Genomic DNA, 24,295 nt, shown 5'->3' on the forward strand with positions numbered 1-24,295 from the left:
GAAAAATAAAAATTAAAAGAGTGGGCACGGTGGCTCACGCCTGTAATCCCAGGACTTTGGGAGGTCAAGGCAGGCGGATCACCTGAGGTCAGGAGTGTGAGACCAGCCTGGCCAACATGGTGAAACCCCGTCTCTACTAAAAATACAACAATTAGCCTGGCGTGTAGGCAGGCGCCTGTAATCCCAGCTACTCGGGAAGCTGAGGCAGGAGAATCCCTTGAACCTGGGAGGTGGAGGTTGCAGTGAGCTGAGATCGTGCCACTGCACTCCAGCCTGGGCGACAAGAGCAAGACTCTGTCTCAAAAATAAATAAATAAATAAATAAATAAATAAATAAATATAAATAAATACAATACAAATTAAAATATAAGCCAGGCACGGTGGCACTTTGGGAGGCTGAAGCAGGTGGATCACTTGAGGTCAGGAGTTCAAGACCAGCCTGGCCAACATGGTGAAACTCCGTCTGTACTAAAAATACAAAAATTAGCCGGGTGTGGTGGCGTGCACCTGTAATACCAGTTACATGGGAGGCTGAGGCAGGAGAATCACTCGAACCCGAGAGACAGAGGCAGTGAGCCGAGTTTGTGCCACTGCACTCCAGCCTGGGTGACAGAGCAAGACTCCATCTCAAAAAATAAAATAAATAAAATAAATTTTAAAAATGATAAAAGGAGGTAATCCAGGTTTTTTTTTGTTTGTTTGTTTTGTTTTTGTTTTGTGTTTTTTTTTTTTTTTTTTTTTGAGACGGAGTCTCGCTCTGTCGCCCGGGCTGGAGTACAGTGGCCGGATCTCAGCTCACTGCAAGCTCCACCTCCCGGGTTTACGCCATTCTCCTGCCTCAGCCTCCCGAGTAGCTGGGACTACAGGCGCCCGCCACCTCGCCCGGCTAGTTTTTCGTATTTTTTAGTAGAGACGGGGTTTCACCATGTTAGCCAGGATGGTCTCGTTCTCCTGACCTCGTGATCCGCCCGTCTCGGCCTCCCAAAGTGCTGGGATTACAGAATCCAGGTTTTAAATAATAAAGCCAGTATGTGCCTTGACCCATGATTCAGATACTACTTTAAACATTTTATAGATACTCATTTATGAAATCCCCAAAACCGATCTCACAAGGTACGTGCTGCTTTGATGTGCATTTTACAGAGTGGGAAACTGAGGCACAGCGACATTGGTAAGGGACTGAAGGTCTCCCAGCCAGCGAGTCATGAAGTCAGAATGGAGTAGCCCCTGTTCAGCACACCACCTTGGCCATACCAGAGCGAATGTCCCCACCTAATCCTTCCTTGGGACTCAGTGGAGCTATTTTCATGTCGAGGGGAAATAGAAATCTGTTCGTTCTCATTTTCTTTATTTTTTTGTCCTGCATGGCCCTCTTCCTAAATCCTTGTTGCCCGTCTCTCCAGACATTCCAGTTCCAAGAGGTAGGGTGTGGTGAGGACTGTCCAGCACGGCAGGGCAATCTTGTCCCCAGGCAACACTGGGCCATGTCTGGGGACATTTGTGGCTGTCACCACTGAGAAGTGCTCCTGGCATGGAGTGGTTGGAGGTCACAGATGCCGCTCAGCACCCTGCAGTGCTCAGGACAGCCCCAGCCCAGAGAATGGTCCAGCCCCAATGTCCGCAGTGCCTGGGAGGAGAGACTCAGCATTCATTATTTGGAGAAGAAATGGAGTCTGCTCCCTGCTGACCAGGATAAACTCCTGATGTCGCAGATGGTGTAAACCAGGGGTCCCCAGCTCCTGGGATTCACCTCCTCTCTCCCTCCCCCAACTCAGGGTGTGTGTGCAGCCTCCTGGGACCTCAGCAGGACAGAAGATCAGGGGACAGAGTCTCTTGGGGGTTCATGGAATCCCCCAACTCAGCGGGTGTCAACTGAGGGTGATTCTGCCCCAGGGGACACTGGGTGTTGTCTGAGAACATTTATGGTTGTCATAACTTGAGGGTGGTCGTGGCATGGAGTGGGTGGAGGCCAGGGACGCTGCTCAGCACCCTGCAGTGCCCGCGACAGCTGCACCATAGAGAATGACCCAGCTCTGAATGTCCATGGTTTCCAGGGGAGAGACCTTGCATTAACTGTTCGGCAAAAGAAAAAAATGCATTTGTTCCCTACTCACAGTAGACACCAGAATAGATTCCCGATGGAGCAGACGGTGTCAACTGGGGCCATCCTCCCCGAGTGACCTAGAGGACCGGGTGAGGAGGGTCTCTAGAGCACTAAAGGTGCAGGACACAAAACTGACTGTCTCATCGTTCCTTCCCCCTCCTTGTCCTCGGTTCCCAGAGACCTTGGACCCTCAGGGTCAAGCAGGCCTGCCCCTTTGTTCTGTGTGCCCCAGGGTGCGGTGGAGCCTGTTCCAGGGCACACCCGGCCTGGCCGTCATCGGTCTCGTGGCTCTGAAGCAGCCACGTCACTCCCCCGGTCCCGGCACCTCCCCTGCGCCTGCACCTGGGTAAGAACCCATCCTGGCCTCTCTGCCCCCTTCCTTTGCAATCAGCACTTTGCTGGTGACATATTTAGATGGTTGCTGTGGTGATGAGTGAAGGCTGAGGTTGACAACTTCAGCAGTGGCACAAAGGACAGGGCTGTGTTTCTATATCCAGCCTCCAACAAGACAAGACGCCCCTGCCACGTGCTGGCAGAATGTCAGCGTGGGAAGGGAAGGGGGCTCTGACAGCCCATCCCGCCCACTCAGTTCCCAGAGGAGGAAGTGCAGCCGGGCCTGGGGGGTGGAGGATAGGCCTGTCATCAAATGTCAAGTCCCTGGCTGTCCTGCCCTTGAGGGACATGCCTTAGATCATTGGGTGTCAACTGGGGGCAAGCCTGCCCCCTGGGGGCACTGGCGATGTCTGGGGACATCTGTGGGTGTCATGATTTGGGGGTGCACCTGGCCTGGAGTGGGTGGAGACCAGGGATGCTGCTCAGCACCGTGCAGTGCCCAGAGTGGCCCCACCCCAGAGAATAATCAAGCCCCAATTTAATAGTATCAAGATCAAGCCACCTTGCTTTAGTAGGAAATAGATAAAAGCCAGTGGATTTGTTCAGTTTTAAAAACTGGTGCTGGCATGTGTATCTTGATAATTTGCAGAATGCCCAAATGAATCATGTTCTTGGCTTGGTCATTCTTCTGATTTTCTCTCACTTATCCAACTGGGTTCTTGCATCTCCCCCAATTATCAGGGTGATAGATGTTGGAGAAACAAGAAAATGAAAGATCCAGTTGCTGGCTATTAGGAAAAGGTAATGGTTGACTACACATCTGTCTTTCACTGTTTTGTGCTGCTATAATGGAATGCCACAGACTGGATAATTTATAAATAATAGAGATTTGTTTCTTACGGTTCTAGGGGCTGGAAAGTCCAATGTCAGGGTGCCGGCATCTTGCACGGGCCTTCTTGCTGTGTCAGAAGGTGGAAGGGCAAAAGAGCACACATATGAAAGACTGGGGAACTGGGGAAGAAAGGGCGGGGGGAGAGAGAGAGAGAGAAAGGGGGGGAGAGAGAGAGAGAGAGAGAAAGAGAGATGGCATTAATGAGAGTAGAGCCTTCATAACCTAATCACCTCTTAAAGTTCTGACCTCTCAACATGGTGGCATTGAGAATTAAAGTTTCTACAACATGCTTTTTGGGAGGACACATTCAAGCTATAGCAACATCTGCTTGGAGGAGTCATATGGATCAGCCCTTCCTTCCCTTTGCAGATGTGCCCGTTATCTATCACTGTGTAACAAATTACCCCAATACTTAGCTTAAGCAGCAAGCATTTACTATCCTGCAGTTTCTGTGGGTCAGTGGGCTATTACATTACTTATATTATATTTATTATATTATTTGGTCTTTGTCCTGATTTTTTCTGGTGCAGAGCTCCTGAAATCCTTGGAATCTGCAAAGTCATGTCTTTTTGTTTTTGATAAGTCGACTGATGGCTGACAGCCCCGAGTTATTTTCAGGATAGGTCTGGCCACCAGAAAGATCAAAGCAGGATGAGAGGGCTAGAACCTTTAGCTGTACCCTCCAACCTCTGGAGAGGGGAGAAGCGCTGAAGGTTGAGGTGATGACCAGTGGCCAATGATGCAATCAATCATGCCTATGAAGTGAAGCCTCCATAAAACTTTAAAAGGACAGGGTTTGGAGAGCTTTGAGATAGCTGAGCACATGGAGGTTCCTGGAGGGTAACATGCCAAGGAAGCTTTGCACTTCTTCCCTATACCTCATCCTATGCATCTTTTCATCTGTATTCTTTGTAATATGCTTTATATTACACCAGTAAATGTGTTTCCCTGAATTCTTTGAGCTGCTGTAGTAAATTAAACCCAACCCTAACTTGAAGCTGGTCAGTTGGAAGTTCTGGAGGCCCAAACTTGCTACTGGTATCTGAAGAGGTTGGGGGCAGTCTCGTGGGGGTTTTAGCCTTCAACCTATGGGGTCCAAGGCTGTGTCCAGGTAGATAGCATCTGAATTGAATTGAACTGAATTGGATTAGGGGACACCCAGCTGGTGTGTGGGGAAACTCCTCCCACATTTGGTCACAGAAATATTTTGTGTTTTTTTTTTTTTTTTTTGAGATGGAGTTTCACTCTTGTCACCCAGGCTGGAGTGCAATGGCACAATCTCAGCTCACTGCAACCTCCACCTTCCAGGTTCAAGTGATTCTCCTGCCTCAGCCTCCCTAGTAGCTGGGATTACAAGTGCCTACAACCATGCCTGGCTCATTTTTGTATTTTTGGTAGAAACAGGGTTTCACCATGTTGGTCAGACTGGTCTCAAACTCCTGACCTCAAGTGATCCTGCCACCTTGGCCTCTGAAAGTGCTGGGATTACAGGCATGAGCCACTGCACCTGGCCATGTTGATTGTTGTTGATGTGAGAATGAGAGGAAAAACAATTTGAGTTTGAGTTTTTTCCGCTCTCACTCAGGAGTTTGGAAGCAGCTCCACTGGGTGATTCTGGCAGTGAATGTGCTGGGGCTGTATCATCTGAAGGCTTGATTGGAGCTGGAGGAGCTGCTTCCAAGATGGCACCCTCATGTGGCTGTTGGTGGAGGCCTCAGCTTCCAACTGGCCTTGACAGGAGGGCAAAATGCCCAAATGAACAAATGAATCCTTCCTTCCCTCCCTCCCTCCCTCCCTTCCTTCTTTCCTTTTTTTTTTTTTTTTGATGGAGTCTCACTTTGTCAGCCAGGCTAGAGTACAGTGGCGTGATCTTGGCTCACTGCAATCTCCGCCTCTTGGGTTCATGCGATTCTCCTGCCTCATCCTCCTGAGTATCTGGGATTACAGGCATAATTACATTAGCCAATTACTGGCTAATTTTTATATATTTTTTAGTGGAGATGGGGTTTCACTGTGTTGGCCAGGCTGGTCTCAAACTTCTGATCTCAAATGACCTGCCCCCACCTTGGCCTCCTAGATTGCTGAGATTACCGGCGTGAACCACCTTGCCTGCCCTGGAGGGGCCCATTTCTGTACCACATGGATTTCTCCACAGCACTGCCTGTATTTCCCCACAACATAGCAGCTGGCCTCCCCCAGAACACGTGACCCAAGAAAGAACAAGCAAAAGTCACTGTTTTTATTTATTTATTTGAGACAGGGTCTTCTTCTGTTGCCCAGGCTGGAGTGCGGTGGTGTGAGCATGGCTTACCACAGTCTCAAACTCCTGGGCTCCAGCGATCCTCCTGCCTCAGCCTTCCGAGTAGCTGTGATTATAGGGGCATGCCACCACACGTGGCTAATTTTTGTATTTTTTGTACAGATGGTGGTGGGGTGTTGGTGTGGGGGTCTCACTATGTTTCCCAGGCTGGACTTGAACTCCTAGACTCAAGCGATCCTCCCATCTCAGCCTCCCAAAGTGCTGGGATCACAGGTGTGAGCCACCACGCCCAGCATCGTCTACTTTCTAGCTTGTTCTCTTGTACTTTTGAGGGCAGGAATATGGTAAACAGATGAAAAATATACTTCCAGTTTCTCCTTTCTATGTGGTTTTGCAGCAGGAGGATGAAAAGGTCTTACCCACAGCATCAACCCTTCAATGGAAGGAACTGTGTTTCTCCCACAGGGAATCAGGATTGGAAGGGGATGAGGCTCAGGGAGAATTACACAGAGCCTTGTGGGTGTAACGGGGATGAAGACGCGTTATCTCCTGCTTTATGCCATCTTGCAGAAATAAGCTAATCATCTCCAGAATATGCTTTCGTTCGCCAAATGGGATTTGCACATGCATCGTAGGCTAATCTGCCTTCCACGGATGGCAGGTTCTGTGAGTAATCTGACAGAGGCTAATTGGGACGGATTCCATTAGGACTGCTGTGTGATCCTCTCACGGGGCCGCCGTGGCCCCTGGGTAAGGAGGATGGCTCTGCTGTGGGTTAATCCAGGCTTAAGTGGCCAGGAGATTTTGATCCTCACGACATTGCATTGTGGCGATACTCACAGGGGCTCGGGGAAAAGCAGAAAATCCATTTGGCCAAGACTGACCAGGCTTCTCTCTGGGGCTTGATTAGAACAGCTTGTGGAAGGGATCCGCTCATAAATATCAGTGCTTAGAGATCATGTTGTCTAAAGTGGGTGCCTCTCCTTTCCTCTTCCTTCCCTCATTTCTCCCTCCCTCCTTCCCCTCCCTCCCTCCTTTCCTTCTTTCCTTCCTTCCTTCCTCCGTCCCTTCTTCACTCACACTCATTCCCCTTCCCTTCCTCTGTCCCTCTCTCTCACTCTGTTTTCCTCTCTCTCCCACCCTTTCTCCCTCTTTCCTTCCCTCCCTCTTTCCCTCCCCTCCTCTTTTTTTTTTTTTTTTTTTTTGAGATGGAGTCTCACTTTTTTAAAAAAAATCAGGCCGGGCGCGTTGACTCACACCTGTAATCCCAGCACTTTGGGAGGCCGAGGCGGGTGGATCATGAGGTCAGAAGATCGAGACCATCCTGACTAACACGGTGAAACCCCGTCTCTACTGAAAATACAACAAAAAAATTAGCCGGGCGTGGTGGCGGGTGCCTGTGGTCCCAGCTACTTGGGAGGCTGAGGCAGGAGAATGGCGTGAACCCGGGAGGCGGAGCTTGCAGTGAGCGGAGATCGCACCACTGCACTGTAGCCTGGGTGACAGAATGAGACTCCGTCTCAAAAAAAAGAAAAAAAAAAATCAGAACGCTTGGTTCGTGATATAACTCTCACAATTTGTCTTTTCAAGTTCCCCTTTCAATAGACTATTTTTAGAGCAGTTTGGGGCTTACAGAAGAATTAAGCAGAAGGCATAGAGTTCCCACCTGTCTCCTCTCCCCCAAAAAGGTACACATTTCCCCCTACTGTTACCATCTCTCATTAATGTGCTACGTTTGTTACACTAATGAGCCAATATCGATACATGATTATTGACCAACAGCTACAGTTTACATTTGGTGTGGCTCACTCTCTAGGGACCTCCTAAGCATGGAGTTACACAGGATATGTCCTTTTGCATCTGGCTCATTTCACTGGACACGAGGCCCTCGAAGTTCATCCACGCTCTAGCCTGTGTCAAAATTTCTTTCCTTTTTCAGGCTGAATCATATTCCATTGCATGAATGGACGACATCGTGTTTGTTTATCCATTCATCTCTCAGTGGCCACTTGGGTGGTCTCCACCTTTGGGGTGCTGTGAATCATGCTGCTGTGAACACGGGTGTACATTTTGACATTTTGGTTTTGGAGGATGTACCACGTTTTGTTTATACTTGTTTTTTTTTTTTTTTTTGAGAGGGAGTTTTGCTCTGTTGCCCAGGCTGGAGTGCAGTGGCGCGATCTAGGCTCACTGCAAGCTCCACCTCCCGGGTTCACGCCATTCTCCTGCCTCAGCCTCCCGAGTAGCTGGGACTACAGGTGCCCGCCACCATGCCCAGCTAATTTTTTGTATTTTTAGTAGAGACGGGATTTAGATAGGATGGTCTCGATATCCTGACCTCGTGATCCGCCCTCCTCGGCCTCCCAAAGTGCTGGGATTACAGGCATGAGCCACTGCGCCCACCTGACGTATACGTGGCTTATTTTTATAAAGCTCAGGGCTAAAAAGCCTTTTCCATTTTAAAAGGATTGTAAAAAAACAAATAACAAAGAGGAATATGCAACAGCGACCCTTTAGCACGCAGAGCGTAAAATACTTACTGTTTGTCCCTTTGCAGAAAAAATTTGCAGACGCAGGATGTAAGATACTAACACGAGGGGAAGATGAGTGAGGGGTGTCTGGGAACGCTGTACTAGCTTTGCAACTTTTCTGTAAATCGAAAATTTTTCCAAAACAAAAACGAAATTTTTTAAAAAGATGGTGTCTCACTATGTTGCCCAGGCTGGTCTCTAGCTCCTGACCAGAAACGATCCTCCTGCCTTGGCCTCTCCAGTAGCTGGGATTACAGGCACAGGCCCCTGTGCCTGGCCGAAACAAAAGATTTTTGAAAAGGAGAATTGGGGTTAGAATTCAGGAAGTCCTATAAAGCAAGACGTGAAACCCAGAAGTTAGGAGTTAGAGACTGGTAGAGGACTTTCAGTTTCAGCTCTGAGTGCCTTTATACTGTTTCTCTTTTTAGGATAAATGTTATTTATCTAGATAGATAGATAGATAGATAGATAGATAGATAGATAGATAGATTTTTTTTTGAGACAGGGTCTCGCTTTGTCACCCAGGGTGAAGTGCAGTGGCACCATTTCAGCTCACTGCAGCCTCGAGCTCCTGGGCTCAAGACGTCCTCCTGCTTCAGCCTCCCAAGTAACTGGGACTACAGGTGTGCACCACCATGCCCCAACTAATTTTTAGTAGAGACCGGGTTTTACCATGTTGCCCTGGCCGGTCTTGAACTCCTGGGATCAAGAAATCTGTCCGCCTGGGCCTCCCAAAGTGCTGGGATTCCAGGCATGAGCCACCACGCCTGTCCAGTTTTAATTCTGAAGACGATCATTGAAAATTGATCTGACACTGTTTCATGTTTTCGGGCCTCTCCCCTGCCCCGCCCCCAGAGGATTCCAGTACATGAAATCTGTAAACATTTGGTTGTACAGCGTTACTCTTTGCTAAAAATCATTAGGACTTATTTGTTTCTGGCATTCAAGGTCCTCTGAGATCTAACTCTAGTACAGGGATTATCAACCCTTCCTAAAGGGCCAACGTATAAATTTTTGGCGTTGCAGGCCATGTGCTCTCTGTCGAGTCCTCCCAGCTGTGCTGTAGGAGCTCAGAAGCAGCTATGAATGATATGTAAGTGAACATGCACGGCTGTGTGCCAATAAAACTTTATTTACAAAAGCAAGCAGTGGACCGCATTTGACCCATGGGCCAGAGTTTGCCAACCTCTTTCTTTCTCTTTTTCTGATGGAGCCTCACTCTGTCACCCGGGCTGGAGTGCAGTGACGTGATCTCGGCTCACTGCAACCTCCGCCTCCTGGGTTCAAGCTACTCTCCTGCCTCAGCCTCCTGAGTAGCTGGGACTACAAGTATGCACCACCATGCCCGGCTAATTTTTATATTTTTAGTAGAGACGGGGTTTCACCATGTTGACCAGGCTGGTCTTGAACTCCTGACCTCGTGATCCGCCCGCCTCGGCCTCCCAAAGTGCTGGGGTGACACGTGTAAGCCACCGCGCCCGGCCTCACATTTTCTGTATCCATTCATCCAACGATGGACACGTAGGTTGGTTTCCTATCTTGGCTATTGTGAATGAGGCTGACAGATTCTGATTTCATTTCCTTTGGATGTATACCCAGAAGTGGGATTACTGGATCATATGGTGGTTCTATCTTTAATTTTTTGAGGAACTTCCATTCTGTTCTTCAGAATGGCTGTGCTCATTTACATTCCCACCAACAGCACACAGGGTTCCCTTTTCTCCACATCCTTACCAATGTTTCTTTCTCTTTTTCTTTTTCTTTTTTTTTTTTTTTTGAGACAGTCTTACTCTGTTACCCGGGCTGGAGTGCAGTGGTGCGATCTTGGCTCACTGCAACCTCTGCCTCCCGGGTTCAAGCGATTCTCCTGCCTCAGCCTCCAAGTAGCTGGGATTACAGGTGCCTGCCACCAAGTCTGGCTAATTTTTATATTTTTAGTAGAGACAGGGTTTCGCCATGTTGACCAGGCTGGTCTTGAACTCCTGACCCCGTGATCCACCTGCCTCATCCTCCCAAAGTGCTGGGATTACAGACGTGAGCCTCTGCACCCGGCCATCTTTACCAATGTTTCTTATCTTTTATCTTTTGGATCATAGCCATTCTAACAGGTATCTCATTATGGTTTTAATTTGCATTTCCCTGATGATGAATAATCTTCAGCATTTTTTCATAATCCTGTTGGCTGCCTGTGTGTCTTTATTTGAGAGGTGTCTAGTCAGATTATTTAACCCCCTCTTTTTTTTGAGACAGGGTCTCTCTTTTTTTTTTTTTTTTTTTTTCCTGAGACAGTCTTGCTCTGTCACCCAGGCTGGAGTGCAGTGGTGCGATCTCAGCTCACTGTAGCCTCGACCTCCCAGACTCAGCATTCCTGCCATCTCAGCCTCCTGAGTAACTGGGATCACAGGTGCACACCACCACACCTGGCTACATTTTAAAAATGTTTTGTAAAGATGGGGTCTTGCTATGTGGTCCAGGCTGGTCTTGAACTCCTAAGCTCAATCGATCCTCCTGCCTCTGCCTCCCAGGGGACCCTGGGCAATGTCTGGGGACATCTGTGGTTGTCACAACTCAGGGGTGCTCCTGGCATGGAGTGGGTGGAGGCCGGGGATACTGCTTAGCACCCTGCAGTGCCCAGGACGGCCCCAGCCCAGAGAATGGTCCAGCCCCAATGCCCACAGTGCAGAGGGGAAGACCCTGCATTCATTATTTCAAAAATAATAATTGAATTGCGTCTCTGCTCACAACAGACACCAGAATAAGCTCCCAGTGGGGCAGACAGCATAAATCACAGGACCCCAGTTCCTGGGATTCTCCTCCTCTCTCCCTCCCCCAACTCAGGGTGTGGATTTCAATGTGTGCAGCCTCCTGGGACCTCAGCAGGGCCGAGGATCATGGGACACAGTCTCTTGGGGATCCGTGGAACCCCCTAACTGAGGAAGTCTTTCTGGGGATGTTTCTGTTCCCCAGGGGACATCAGGCAATGTCTGGGACATTTGTGGCTGTCATGACGGGGGGTGCTCCTGGCATAGAGTGGATGGAGGCCAGGGACGCTGCCCAGCACCCTGCAGTGCCCAGGATGGCCCCGCCCCAGAGAGTGACCCGGCCCTAATGTCCATAGTGCCTGGGGGCGTTGCGGGGGGGACCCCAGCTGTTTCAGATCGTGCCTAGGAGGCCGCTCTGGGAAGCCGGGGAAGGTGGGAGCAGAGCTTGCCATGAAGCGGGAGGGGAGGGTGTGCATCAGAAAAGAAATGACAGGTTTGAAATCTGCAGAAGCTCATCTCTCCTCTCCCCCTCTCCTCCCCACCCGGCCCCGCCCCCACCTGGCTTCCTAAATAAAGACCTTCCTCTCCATGGAGACTGCCTCACTCAAACTCACCCCCTCGTGCGTGCAGCGTCTCAAAAACACCGCCCCGCCCCCGCCGCAGTGAGGGTCCGAATGGGAGGTTTGGAAATGGGAGAGCATCTGTGTCCCAGACCCGGCGGTGGGGGGCCCAGGGCACCTGGCACACCTTCCAGAGCCCAGGCTCGCCGAGGCAGGCGAGAGCTGTCCCCTCCCCTCTGTTGGGGATGCCTGCCAAGGTCAGCCATGGGCGAGGCCAGGGACAGCACCCAGGTGGTGCCAAGGGGACTGTGAGTCACCTGTGGCCAGGAGGGCTGAGTGAGGAGGGTACATGCGCCCTGGGCCTCAAGGGCGCCATCCGAAGATCCCATAAGGATGAGGACAGGGGAGGTCAGAGGGCAGAAATTCAAGGCAACAGAACAGCTCTAGAAGGGGGGTGCCCCTGGCACGGGGTGGGTGGAGGCCAGGGATGCTACTGAGCACCCCGCAGTGCCCAGGACAGCCCCACCCCAGAGAATGATCTGGCCCCAATGTCCACAGTGCTGACGGGGGGAGACCCTGCATTCATCATTTGGAAAACAATAGACTTTGATCCCTGCTTACTCCAGACATCAGGATAAACTCGCGATGGGGCAGACGGTGTAAACCAGGGGGACCCCAGCTCCTGCGATTCTCCTCCTCCCTCCACCCCACTCAGGATGTGGATTTCAGTGTGTGCAGCCTCCTGGGACCTCAGCAGGGCCAAGGATCATGGGACTCAGATCAATCCCTCATCTGCCCTGCCACGGAATTTCCCAGCTCTGTGTTTGTCTGTTGCAAATCCCCAGGTTTGGGAACTGAGGGTCTGGCTGTTTGTGTCCTTGGGCACTGCTTGGAGATACTAGGCTATAAAATCTATCAGCCTTTTCAGAATTATGAGCAAAAATAACAACCAGCACCTTAATAACCCTGGAAGATGCATGCCTTCGACACTGTGGGTGAGGCCTGGTTTTTGTTTATTTTATTTTTATTTATTTATTTGACAAAGAGTCTTGCTCTGTGGCCCAGGCTGCAGTGCAGTGGTGTGATCTCGGTACCACGGTTCACTGCAGCCTCTGCCTTCTGGGCTCAAGTGATCCCAGGAACCACCATGCCCAGCTAATCTTTAAATTTTTTGTAGAGATACGGTCTTACTATGTTGCCCAGGCTGGTCCCAAATTTCTGGCCTTAAGCAATCCTCCACCTCAACCTCCCAAAGCACTGGGATTATAGGCGTAAGCCCCCATGCCCAGCCCATAGTACAATATCTTTAGATGGTCCACAGGCTGCAGTGACATCCCTCAGTCAATGTTTCCAGCACAGATGAAACTGTGTATCCTCTGACCCCCATCTCCCCCTTCCTTTCCCTCCACCACTAACCACTTTTCTGCTCTTCGTTTCTATGTATTTGGGGGGTTTTGATTGTGTATTTGTTTTGAGATGGAGTCTCGCTCTGTTCCCCAGCCTGGAGTGCAGTGGCGTGATCCCAGCTCACTGCCACCTCTGCCTCTCGGGTTCAAGTGATTCTCCTGCCTCAGCCTCTCGAGTAGCTGGGATTACAGGTGCGTGCCACCATGCCCGGCTAATTTTGTATTTTTAGTAGAGATGGAGTTTCACTATGTTAGCCAGGCTGATCTCGAACTCCCGACCACAGGTGATCTGCCCACCTTGGCCCCCCAAAGTGCTGGGATTATAGGCATGAGCCACCGCACCCGGCTGTATTTGGGGTTCTTTGTTTTGTTTTTGGACTCCACAATATGTGGGATTATGCAGTCATTTTCTCTCTCGGCATCTGGCCTATTTCACTTGGCATCATATTCTCCAGGTTCTACAAGGGGGAATTTTATGGCATGTGAATATTTTAATTTTTTCTTTTTTTTGAGACAGAGTCTCGCTTAGCCATCCAGGCTGGAGTGCAGTAGTGCGATCTCGGCTTACTGCAACCACTGTCTCCCAGGTTCAAGTGATTCTCCCATCTCAGCCTCCCGAGTAGCTGGGATTATAGGCGTCCACCACCACACCTGGCTAATTTTTGTATTTTAGTAGAGACGAGGTTTCACCATGTTGCTCAGGCTGGTCTTGAACTCCTGACCTCAGGTGATCTGCCTGTCTCAGCCTCCCAAAGTGCTGGGATAACAGGTATGAGCCACTGCACCCGGCCTATTTTAATTTTTTTAAAAAAGAAATTGGTCAGGCACGTTGGCTCATGCCTGTCATCCCAGCACTTTGGGAGGCCGAGGAGGGTGGATTGCCTGAGCCCAGGAATTCGAGACCAGCCTGGCCAATATGGCATAATACCATCTCTACAAAAAATACAAAAATTAACTGGGCGTGGTGATGGGCATCTGTAGTCCCGGCTACTTGGGAGGCCGAGGCAGAAGAATCACTTGAACCTGAGAGGTGGAGGTTGCAATGAGCTGAGATCGTGCCACTACACTCCAGCCTGGGTGACAGAGTGAGACTGTCTTAGAAAAAAAAAAAGAAAAGAAAAAGGAGAGAGACAAAGGCAAGACAGAAAAAAAGAGAAAGAAAAGAAAGAGAAGAAAGAAGGAAAGAAAGAAAAAGAAAAGACGAAGAGAGAAAGAGAGAGAGAAAAAGAGAGAGGGAGGAAGGAAGGAGGGATGGAGGGAAAGAAGGGAAGGAAGGAGAAAGGAGGGAAGGAGGGAGGGAGGGAAGGAGGGAGAGAGGGAAGGAAAGAAGGAAGGAAGGAAGTCGGACGGACAGAGATCTGGAGAAGCACCTCCAGGACACAGTGGGGAGGGCTGGGAGGCAGTGGCAGCCCTTTTACATGAGGTCCTCTGACCACCACCACCGTCCGTGGCCTCTGTGTCCCAGGGGGACTGATCTCTCCCTGCTGGCATTCGGCACCTGCTACCTGGAGTGTTTCTTGCCTGTGTCTGAGACTTGCCTGCCTGCTGGGTGGAAGGGCCAGCTGCACACAGGCGCCCAGGGCCCTAAGCTGGGTTTAAAGCCGGGTTATTGGCACCTTGAAATCCATACTAATTTATGAACAGAAGGTCCCAGTGGTTCGTGTCGCCCCTGGCTGGGCGGTTTCTGAGAGGACTCAACCCCCGCAGAGAGGTCTCGCCTCCTTGGCTCCACTGCTGGCCGCACGGGTCAATTGTGATTCGTCCACACAGGGAACATGAAAACCCAGCATTTCTGCCGGGCTGAGCAAGCCGCTGAAGGTCGCTGGGGGACAGCCTGGCGCCAGCTGGTGCAGCTCAAGGCCCGAGGACAGAGCGGCTGGGACACGGCTTCACCCACGCTGTGTTCGCCTCTGACCCCAGCTGCTCTGGGGCTGAGCGCAGACCGGGGGCATCCGCTCAGCCCTGCGGTTGCCTCATTGCCGAGTCCAAGGTCTTGAGGACAGCCAGGGGCTGGGGTTAAAGGGCTGGGGAGAGGGAGGTTTGCAGTGAAGGCAGAGAATGAGAACCCATCTTAAAAGTGATTCCTAGGGCTGGGCGCGGTGGCTCACGCCTGTAATCCCAGCACTTTGGGAGACCTAGGCGGGCGGATCACGTGAGGTCAGGAGTTCGAGACCAGCCTGGCCAACATGGGGAAACCCCGTCTCTACTAAAAATACAAAAAAAGCTAGCCGGGCGTGGTGGTGGGTGCCTGTAATCCCAAGTACTCGGGAGGCTGAGGCAGGAGAATCGCTTGAACCCGGGAGGTGGAGGTTGCCGTGAGCTGAGATTGCATCATTGCACTCTAGCCTGGAGGATAGAACGAGACTCTGTCTCAAAACAGAATAAAAAAATAAAAAATAAGATTCCTGTGACACAGATATTCACAGCAGCAGATTCACAATCGCCAACAAGTAGGAACAAGCCGATGGTCTATCCGTGGGTGAATGGGTTTAAAAACCACGTCCCTCCCTACTCGGGAGGAGTAAGACTCAGCCATGGAAAGGAGCACGTCTGATACAGGTCACAGCGTGGGTGCACCCTGAGGACGTCACGCTCAGTGAGCGACACTGGACAGTGTGTGACCCCGTTTCTATGAAATGTCCGGGACAGGCCCATCCACAGAGACAGGGAGGGGATACGTGGGTGCCGGGGCTGGAGATTGGGGGCTGATGGGGAGGGCGCTTCTTTGTAGGAGAATGTTCTGGAACTACATAAAGGTGGTGGTTGCCTAGTTTTGCAAATATACTGAAAATACTGAATTATACACTTTAAGTAGGCGAGTTGTATGGTACGGGCATTATTTCACAAGAAGGCTGTTTGAAAATAATGATTCCTAGGGCTGAGTGTCTACATTGAATGTATCCGCCTCTCTCAGTTTGGTGGTTTTGATAAGATGTGCCGTAGCTGTGTACAGAGTCACGGGCAGGGTAGTGGGTTGAAGGGCGCACAGGACCACCACTTCGAATTCATTCAGTAATTTAAGGTTGTCCAGGTGAAATGGCTGCACCTGAATCCCAGCCCTTTGAGAAGACAAGGTGGTGGGAGGATCACTTGAGCCCAGGAGTTCAAGACCAGGCTGGATAACATAGCAATACACCGTCTCTATTTAAAAAACTTTAAAAATTAGCCCACAAACTAAGCACATTCCTTCCCCTTCCCAGTCCATAAAAACTACAACAGTGATTCTCACCTGTAGGCCCAGCTCCTCAGGAGGCTGAGGAAGGAGGATCGCTTGAGCCCAGGAGGTGGAGGCTGCAGTGAGCTGTGATTGCATCATTACACTCCAGCCTGGGTGACAGAGTGAGACCCTGTCTCAAAAAAAAAAAAAAAAAAAAAAAAGGAAAAGAAAAATACATGATTCAAAGTTGAAGGGTTATGTGCATAGCTGCCCTGCAAGGCGGAGGGCAGGAGTCTGGGCCTCCTGCCGCCCCATGGGCATGCCGCTCTAGCCCTTTAATCGCTCATCCCTGCTGCCCTGAGCTGCTGCTGTTCTGAGTGGCAAACCCTGGTGTAGCGCATCCTGCAAGATTCCAGCTGCTCCCAGAGCCCAAGGGTGCCAGGGCGTTCCTGTGGCAAGGGCACCACCTGCAGGTGACAATGGGGATTTCCGCTCCCTATCCCCGCCTTTTATTGATGATAAATTACCCTGGGCTCATAGAACGGAAACTAGCATTTTAAAGTTTGTGGTTTTTTTAAAAATGAACTTTTAATTTTAGATTTTTAGAAGAGTTGCAAAGAAATCCAGAGATCTCGTGTCTATCTCTCACCAGTTTTCCCTTATGTTAGCATCTTATGAAGTCAGCATGCATTTGGGTTCGGTTTGTTTTTGAGACAGTGCCCTGCTCTGTTGCCCAGGCTGGAGTGCAGTGGCACAATCACAGATCACTGCAGCCTAGACTTCCTGGGCTCAAGCGATCCTCCTGCCTCAGCCTCCCAAGTAACTGGGACAACAGGTTTGCACCACCATGCCCAGCTAATTTTTACACTGTTTTTGTAGAGATGGGGTCTTGCTATGTTGCCCAGTCTGAACCATGTACTTATGACCACCAGGAAGCTCATGTGGGTACATTTCTATAAGTTAAATTTCACTCTTTATCCCAGTTTCACGATCTTTTCTTCTAATGTCCCTTTTCTGTTTTAGGATCCTATCCTGGATCCCAAGTGGCTTTTTTTTTTTTTTCAGACTGGGACTCATTCTGTCACCCAGGCTAGAGTTCAGTGGCATGATCTCAGCTCACTGCAACCTCCACCTCCCGGGTTCGAACGATTCTCGTGCCTCAGTCTCCCAAGTAGCTGGGATTACAGGCATCCACCACCATGCCTGGTTAATTTTTGTATGTTTAGGAGAGACAGGATTTCAACCTGTTGACCAGGCTGGTCTCGAACTCCTGACCTCAAGTGGTCTGCCTGCCTTGGCCTCCCAAAGTGCTGGGATTACAGGTGTGAGCCACCGCCCCTGGCCCCACGTGGCATTTATTTATTTTTTTTTTTCAGACAGGATTGCACTCTCTTGCCCAGGCTGGAGTGCAGTGGTGCAATCCTAGCTCACTGCAACCTTGATGTCCCAGAATCAAGCGATCCTCCCATCTCAGCCTCTTGCGTAGCTGGGGTCACAGGCGGGCATCACTACACCCTCCTAATTTTTAAATTTTTTTTGTAAAGATGGGGTAATTTTGTAGAGATGGGGTGACTTGCTGGGGGGACCCTGGACTCCGCACAAGGCCTCCTTGCAGCTGTGGTTTCTCCCAGCAAGAGGACACAGAGCACGGAGCAGAGTTCACGAAGGGAAAGGCTCGTGGGGTGGGTTGGGGAGGCCAGGCCCGGCTTCCAGGTCCAGCTTCCAGCCCTCTCCCCATGCGTCACGTGGGACACACCTCATCCCCAGCAGCTAGCTGGGGCAACAGCCCGAAGCACCGTCACCAGCGAGGCTCCCAGAGACCCAGCGCCCGCGTTCCTATGGGGGCTGGATCTGCGGCCCCTGATGCCTGGCCCATGCCAGGATTCCAGACTCCAGAGGGAGGCAAGGGTTTCATATAAACCACGGTGTTCGCAGGAACAGCTTCGGCCCTGGAGCTCGTCCTGTCAGTGATGGTGGCGGGCCCCCCCGAGGCCCCTGAGGTGGGGAGTCCCTGGTCGCAGCCTTAGGCATGTGGTGCCAGCTTGATTCCGCTCAGAGACTGCCCGTCCCAGCTGAGCTGGAGCTGAGGGATGTCCCAGGAGGCAGGACTATCCGGCTAACTCTGAAAAAGTCCTGGGCAGACCTGGATACGTTGGGTGCCTTCTGGGCACCACGGGACTGACTCAGCCTCTTCTTCTTCCTCCCAGGGGGATCACGAGGCTCAGAAGATGTACAGAGTTGTTTTTGATAAATTGTGAAGAGCCATAAAAACATTGATCCTTGCATTCAGTTCAGTTTTCAAACACGTGGAAAATGTATTAGGAATAATGTCATAAATCTCTAATAATGTTTTCAGTAAATTGCCTTCTGCTTCTTTCTTTTTCTTTTTCTTTTTTTTTTTTTTTTTTTTTTTTTTTTTTGAGGCAGAGTCTCACACTGTCGCCCAGGCTGGAGTGCAGTGGCTCGATCCCAGCTCACTACACCCTCCACCTTCCAGGTTCAAGTGATTCTTCTGCCTCAGCCTCCTGAGTAGCTGGCACTACAGGCACCCGCCACCACATTGGCTAATTTTTGTGTTTTTAGTAGAGACGGGGTTTTGCCATGTTGGCCAGGCTGGTCTCGAACTCCTGACCGCAAGACCCTCCCGCCTCAGCCTCCCAAAGTGCTGGGATCACAGGCCTGAGCCACGGCACCTGGTTGCCAAAATGATTTCTGTCCTTGTCCATTCACGAGTGCAAGGCCATTCTCCAGTGCTGACCCCATCAACAAGTGCATGGCACCTCCAACCACGCCAGACTAACTCTGTGTGTTTTTTCCAGGGAGCGGAGCTTGGTTTCGGGATCTCGGTGCTGCAGACGGCGAGACCTCCTGCACAGGTCGGTGCTGTGACTCATTTCTTTGCTCTGATTTGAGGCTCGGTTGGCTGTTTTGCACCCTGAATTGAAGACGTGGGGTTGCCGTCAAGGCGGTTGTCTTGGCCTTGACCTGGGTCTGTGGGCTTTTTGTATCCACCAAGTGTGAGTAATGGGGAGCGGGTGCGGGGGAACAGCTGCTAGCCCCTGGCAGAGTTTCCCACCCACGAGGCCGGGAACGTGGCACTCACTGGTCCTACTGGTGCAGGAGCCCCTGGATGGGGTCAGGGTGGGAAGCCCTCGGTGGTGCTGCCTGCCTTTCCAGTGTCTTCGCGCCGTGGTAGGGAGTTTGAAGGAGGGTGCCTCAGCCTTCACCCCTATCTCCCGTGCACCTGGAGAATAACTCGTCGCTGGCCCTTTAGCTCTCCTCTGTTGGTTTACTGCTCGTTTTTCTCCCTAAAGAATCATGGTGATGCCGGGCGCGGTGGCTCAAGCCTGTAATCCCAGCACTTTGGGAGGCTGAGACAGGCGGATCACGAGGTCAGGAGATCGAGACCATCCTGCCTAACACGGTGAAACCCCATCTCTACTAAAAAATACAAAAACTAGCCGGGCGAGGTGGCGGGTGCCTGTAGTCCCAGCTACTCGGGAGGCTGAGGCAGGAGAATGGCGTAAACCCAGGAGGCGGAGCTTGCAGTGAGCTGAGATCCGGCCACCGCACTCCAGCCTGGGCGACAGAGCGAGACTCCGTCTCAAAAAAAAAAAAAAAAAAAAAAAAGAATCATGGTGACTTTTAAAATGTAGGAAGAGGAAATCATTTAAAAATAAGTAGAAAGGAAGGCAGAAATGTCCAGAAAAGGCAAAGCCGTAGGAACAGAAAGGGACTCATGGTGGCCGGAGGCTGGGGACATGCATGTGCACCGGGGACTTGCCAGGGACATGGAAATGGACCCAATGGTCAGGTGGGGGTGGCTGCAAACCTGGTGAACTTACTAAAAAATCTTTTTTAAAAAGTTTTAATTTTTTTTTTTTAAGAGTTAGGATCTTGGCCGGGCGCGGTGGCTCATGCCTGTAATCCCAGCACTTTGGGAGGCCAAGGCGGGTGGATCACCTGAGGTCAGGAGTTCCAGACCAGCCTGACCAACATGGTGAAACCCCATCTCTACTAAAAATAGGAAAATTAGCCAGGCGTGGTGGCGCATGCCTGTAATTCAAGCTACTCAGGAGGCTGAGGCAGGAGAATCACTTGAGCCTGGGAGGCAGTGGTTACAGTGAGCCGAGATCATGCCACTGCACTCCAGCCTGGGCGACAGAGTGAAACTCCTTCTAAAAAAAAAGAGAGAGAGAAGAAAAAAGAGAAAAAGAAAAGAAAGAAAGCAAAAAAACCCACACACACACACACACACAAAAAAAAAAACAGAAAAGAGTTAGGGTTTGCTTTGTTGCCCAGGCTGGTCTTGAAGTACTTGGCTTAAGTGATCCTCCTACTTTGACCTCCCAAAGTGCCAGGATTACAGGTGTGAGCCACTGCACCTGGCCTTGAAGTATCTTTGAGCAGTACACTTCACTTGAATTTTATGGCATGTAATGTGTGCCTTAAAAATGCATATTTTAGCCAAGCCCAGGATAAATCATTTTGGTCTCATCCTTAGTAGACAATGGTCATGAGAGGTAATTCAAAAACAGATGTACTCGGCCGGGCGTGGTGGCTCACGCCTGTAATCCCAGCACTTTGGAAGGCCGAGACGGGCGGATCATGAGGTCAGGAGATCGAGACCATCCTGGCTAACACAGCGAAACCCTGTCTCTACTAAAAAATACAAAAAACTAGCCGGGCGAGGTGGCGGGCGCCTGTAGTCCCAGCTACTCGGGAGGCTGAGACAGGAGAATGGCGCAAACCCGGGAGGCGGAGCTTGCAGTGAGTTGAGATCCGGCCACTGCACTCCAGCCTGGGCGACAGCGAGAGACTCCGTCTCAAAAAAAAAAAAAAAAAACAGATGTACTCAAAAGTAAAGAATATGTTCAAATGTAGCAATAAGGCAAAGACTCCAAATGCCCATCAATGGGTGAGTGGATCAGCAGAACATCATCCATCCACACCGTGGAGTATACTCAGCCATGAAAAGGAATGAGGCTTTGACACAGGCCACAGTGTGGACGTGCCTTGAGGGCGTCACGCTCAGTAAGAGATGCCAGACACCAAAGGCCACACAGCATGTGATGCCATTTCTACGAAATGTTCAGGACAGGCCAATCCACAGAGGCAGGGAGGGGACGGTGGGTGCCGAGCCTGGGAGAGGCATGGAAAGTGATGGTTGATGTGTTTCTTCTTGGCGTAATTAGAATGTTCTGGAATTAGATAGTAGTCATGGTTGCAGGACTCTGTGAATGTACTAAATGCCACTGAATTGTGCATTTTCTTTTTATTTTATGATTTTTTTCTTATTTTTGGTCCCTCAGAGAATACCCAGAAAGAATTACGCATTTTTAATGGGTGCACTGTATGTCATATGAATTATATCTCAATAACATGATACATGTATAGATAGAGCTATTTTATATAAATAGGTGCAGTGGCTCACGCCTGTAATCCCAGCACTTTGGGAGGCCAAGGCGGGTGGATCACCTGAGGTCAGGAGTTTGAGACCAGCCTGGCCAACTTGGCGAAACCTCTTCTCTACTAAAAATACAAAAATTAGCTGGGCGTGGTGTCGGGTGCCTGTTATCCCAGCTACTTGGGGGGCTGAAGTGGGAGGATTGCTTGAACCCGGGAGACGGAGGTTGCAGTGAGCTGAGATTGCGCCACTGCACTCCAGCCAGGGTGACAGAGTGAGACTCCGTCTCAGAAATAATAAAATAAAGTGTAGTTACAAAAAGTATAGATATAAAATATATGTATAATATTTATTTGTTTATGAAGCCAAACATAAAAATGTAAAAGATTTCATATTGTACAATTCCACTTACAGGAAAATTCTAGAAAAGGTGACAGAGATCAGAGGTGGCCTGGAGGCTGTGGGGTAGGATCGGGGCAGCTCTGGGGGCCGATGACAGCGTCCCATTGAGATTATGCTGATGGTTGCGCAGCTGTAGAAATGAATGGCAACCCTTCGAACCATGTGTGCTTAAAGATGAGCGTGCCCTGTGTGCATCTCAGGGTGTGTAGCTCGCACCCCAGTGAAACTGTGACACCAACAGAAAAGCTCAGCCTGAAAAAGGAGGCGCAGGGCGGGGAAGGTATGCAGAGCCCGGAGAGGTCTCGGACTTTGCATTTCTGGTGCACATGGTACAGGGCGGGAAGGTGTGCAGAGCCCGTAGAGGCTCCAACTTTGCATTTCTGGTGCCGAAGGCGCAGGGCCGGAAGGTGTGCAAAGCCCAGAGAAGTCTCCAACTTTGCATTTCCGGTGCACATGGTGCAGGGTCGGAAGGTGTGCAGAGCCCGGAGAGGTGTCGGAGTTTGCATTTCCGGTGCACATAGTGCAGGGCCGGAAGGTGTGCAGAGCCCGGAGAGGTCTTGGACTTTGCATTTCCGGTGCACATGGTGCAGGGTGGGAAGGTGTTCAGAGCCCAGAGAGGCTCAGACTTTGCATTTCCGGTGCCACGGCGCAGGGCAGGAAGGTGTGCAGAGCCTGGAGAGGCTCAGACTTTACATTTCAGGTGCCGAAGACGCAGGGCTGGAAGGTTTGCAGAGCCCAGAGAAGTCTCCAACTTTGCATTTCCGGTGCACGTGGTGCAGGACCGGAAGGTGTGCAGAGCCCAGAGAGGCTCAGACTTTACATTTCCGGTGCCGACGGCTCAGGGCAGGAAGGTGTGCAGAGCCCGGAGAGGGCTCAGACTTTGCATTCCCGGAGCTGGCTGGGACCACCACTGGTTTGATGTTGGGCTTCTTCAAACATTCAGTTCTGGCCGGGCGCCATGGCTCACGCCTGTAATCCCAGCACTCTGGGAGGCCAAGGCGGGAGGATGACTTGAGCCCAGGAGTTTGAGATCAGCCTGGGCAACAGAGCGATATCCTCATCTCTACAGAAAATTAGCCAGGTATGGTGGCACGCACCTGTAGTCCCTGCTACATGGGAGGCTGAAGTGGGGAGGATCGTTTGAGTCCAAGAGTTTGAGACCAACCTGGGCAACATGATGAAACCCCATCTCTACAAGAAATACAGAAATTAGCCAGGCGTAGTGGTGCACACCTGAAATCCCAGCTACTTAAGAGGCTGAGGTGGGAGGATCACTTGAGCCCGGGAGGTCGAGGCTACAGTGGGCTATGATTGCACCACTGCACTCTAACCTGGGCAACAGAGAGAGAGAGACCCTGTCTCTAAAAAAACAAAAAGAAATAACCCTATTCATTTCGACAGGGAAACGCTAGCAGCTGCGGAACTAACTGTTTGCAAGCTAGGATATGGCAGTTCTCAACAAGACACTTTGCGATTTCTGGTCTCTCATGGGCCCCTTTGGAAAGACTGCCGGTGATGGGGTCATCATTCTCCATGACCCGTCCCAGCGACACGTGTCCCATGATGGGGGTCTGTGAGAACAGCTCTCTGGCAGGCAGGCTGTAGGCTGGTGGGGCTGCCCACTAAGCCCCCCGGGGCCTGGGTAGGAGCTGCTAGATCCTCTCGTTGGGCACTGGTGGATGTAGGCACCTCCTGCAGCGGGTGTAACAAGTGACCACTGATGTAGAACCGCTTCTCACACACACAGTTATTATCTGACAGCTCTGCAGCTCGGAAGTCTAACATAGGGCCAGGCGCGGTAGCTCACACCTGTAATCCCAGCACTTTGGGAGGTCGAGGCGGGCGGATCGCCTGAGGTCAGGAGTTTGAGACCAGCCTGGCTGACATGGTGAAACCCCATCTCTACTAAAAATACAAAAAAACTAGCCAGGTGTGGTGGTGTGCGTCTATAGTCCCAGACACTTAGGAGGCTGAGGCAGGAGAATCGCTTTAGCCCGGGAGGCAGAGGTTGCAGAGCCGAGATCGCACCACTGCACTCCAGCCTGGGCGACAGTGTGAGACTCCATCTCAAAAAAAAATTAAAAAAAAGCCTTACATAGGCCTCACTGGGCGAAAATCAAGGAAAATCAAGGTGTGGGCAGGGCCCATCCCTTCTTGGGTCTCCAGGCCAGAATCTGGTTCCCGCATTTCCTAGCATCTAGAGGCACCCACATCCCTTGGCTCGGGGCCCCCTCCTCCCCGTTCACAGCCACAGTGAAACCTCTTCCAGTCTCTGACTCTCACCCTCCTGCCTCCTCTCCTGAGGACCCTATGAGGACACCGGGGCCCCCAGATCACCCTGGATGCTTTCCTGTCTCGCGATCCTTAACTTCGTCCCGTCTGCAGTCCCTTTTGACGTGGAGCTGACCTGTCCATGGGTTCTGGGGTTAGGATGGGGCTGTCGCTGGGAGCTTCCTGTTCCCTTTGCTGAAATGGGCAGCC

At 50.9% G+C, this 24,295-nt stretch overlaps 1 protein-coding gene across 1 annotated transcript in view; it reads left to right on the plus strand.

Annotated features, from left to right (window-relative positions):
- GNG7 (G protein subunit gamma 7) overlaps positions 1-24,295 on the plus strand; it is a 205,075-nt gene that overhangs the window by 37,693 nt on the left and 143,087 nt on the right. Inside the window, exon 2 of the mRNA XM_037994519.2 lies at positions 18,825-18,881. The gene's annotated coding sequence lies outside the window, so the exon portion shown is untranslated. The remainder of the gene's footprint in view (positions 1-18,824; positions 18,882-24,295) is intronic.

This window comes from Chlorocebus sabaeus, chromosome 6, assembly GCF_047675955.1.
Source record: "Chlorocebus sabaeus isolate Y175 chromosome 6, mChlSab1.0.hap1, whole genome shotgun sequence".
NCBI classification, from domain to species: Eukaryota; Metazoa; Chordata; class Mammalia; order Primates; family Cercopithecidae; genus Chlorocebus; species Chlorocebus sabaeus.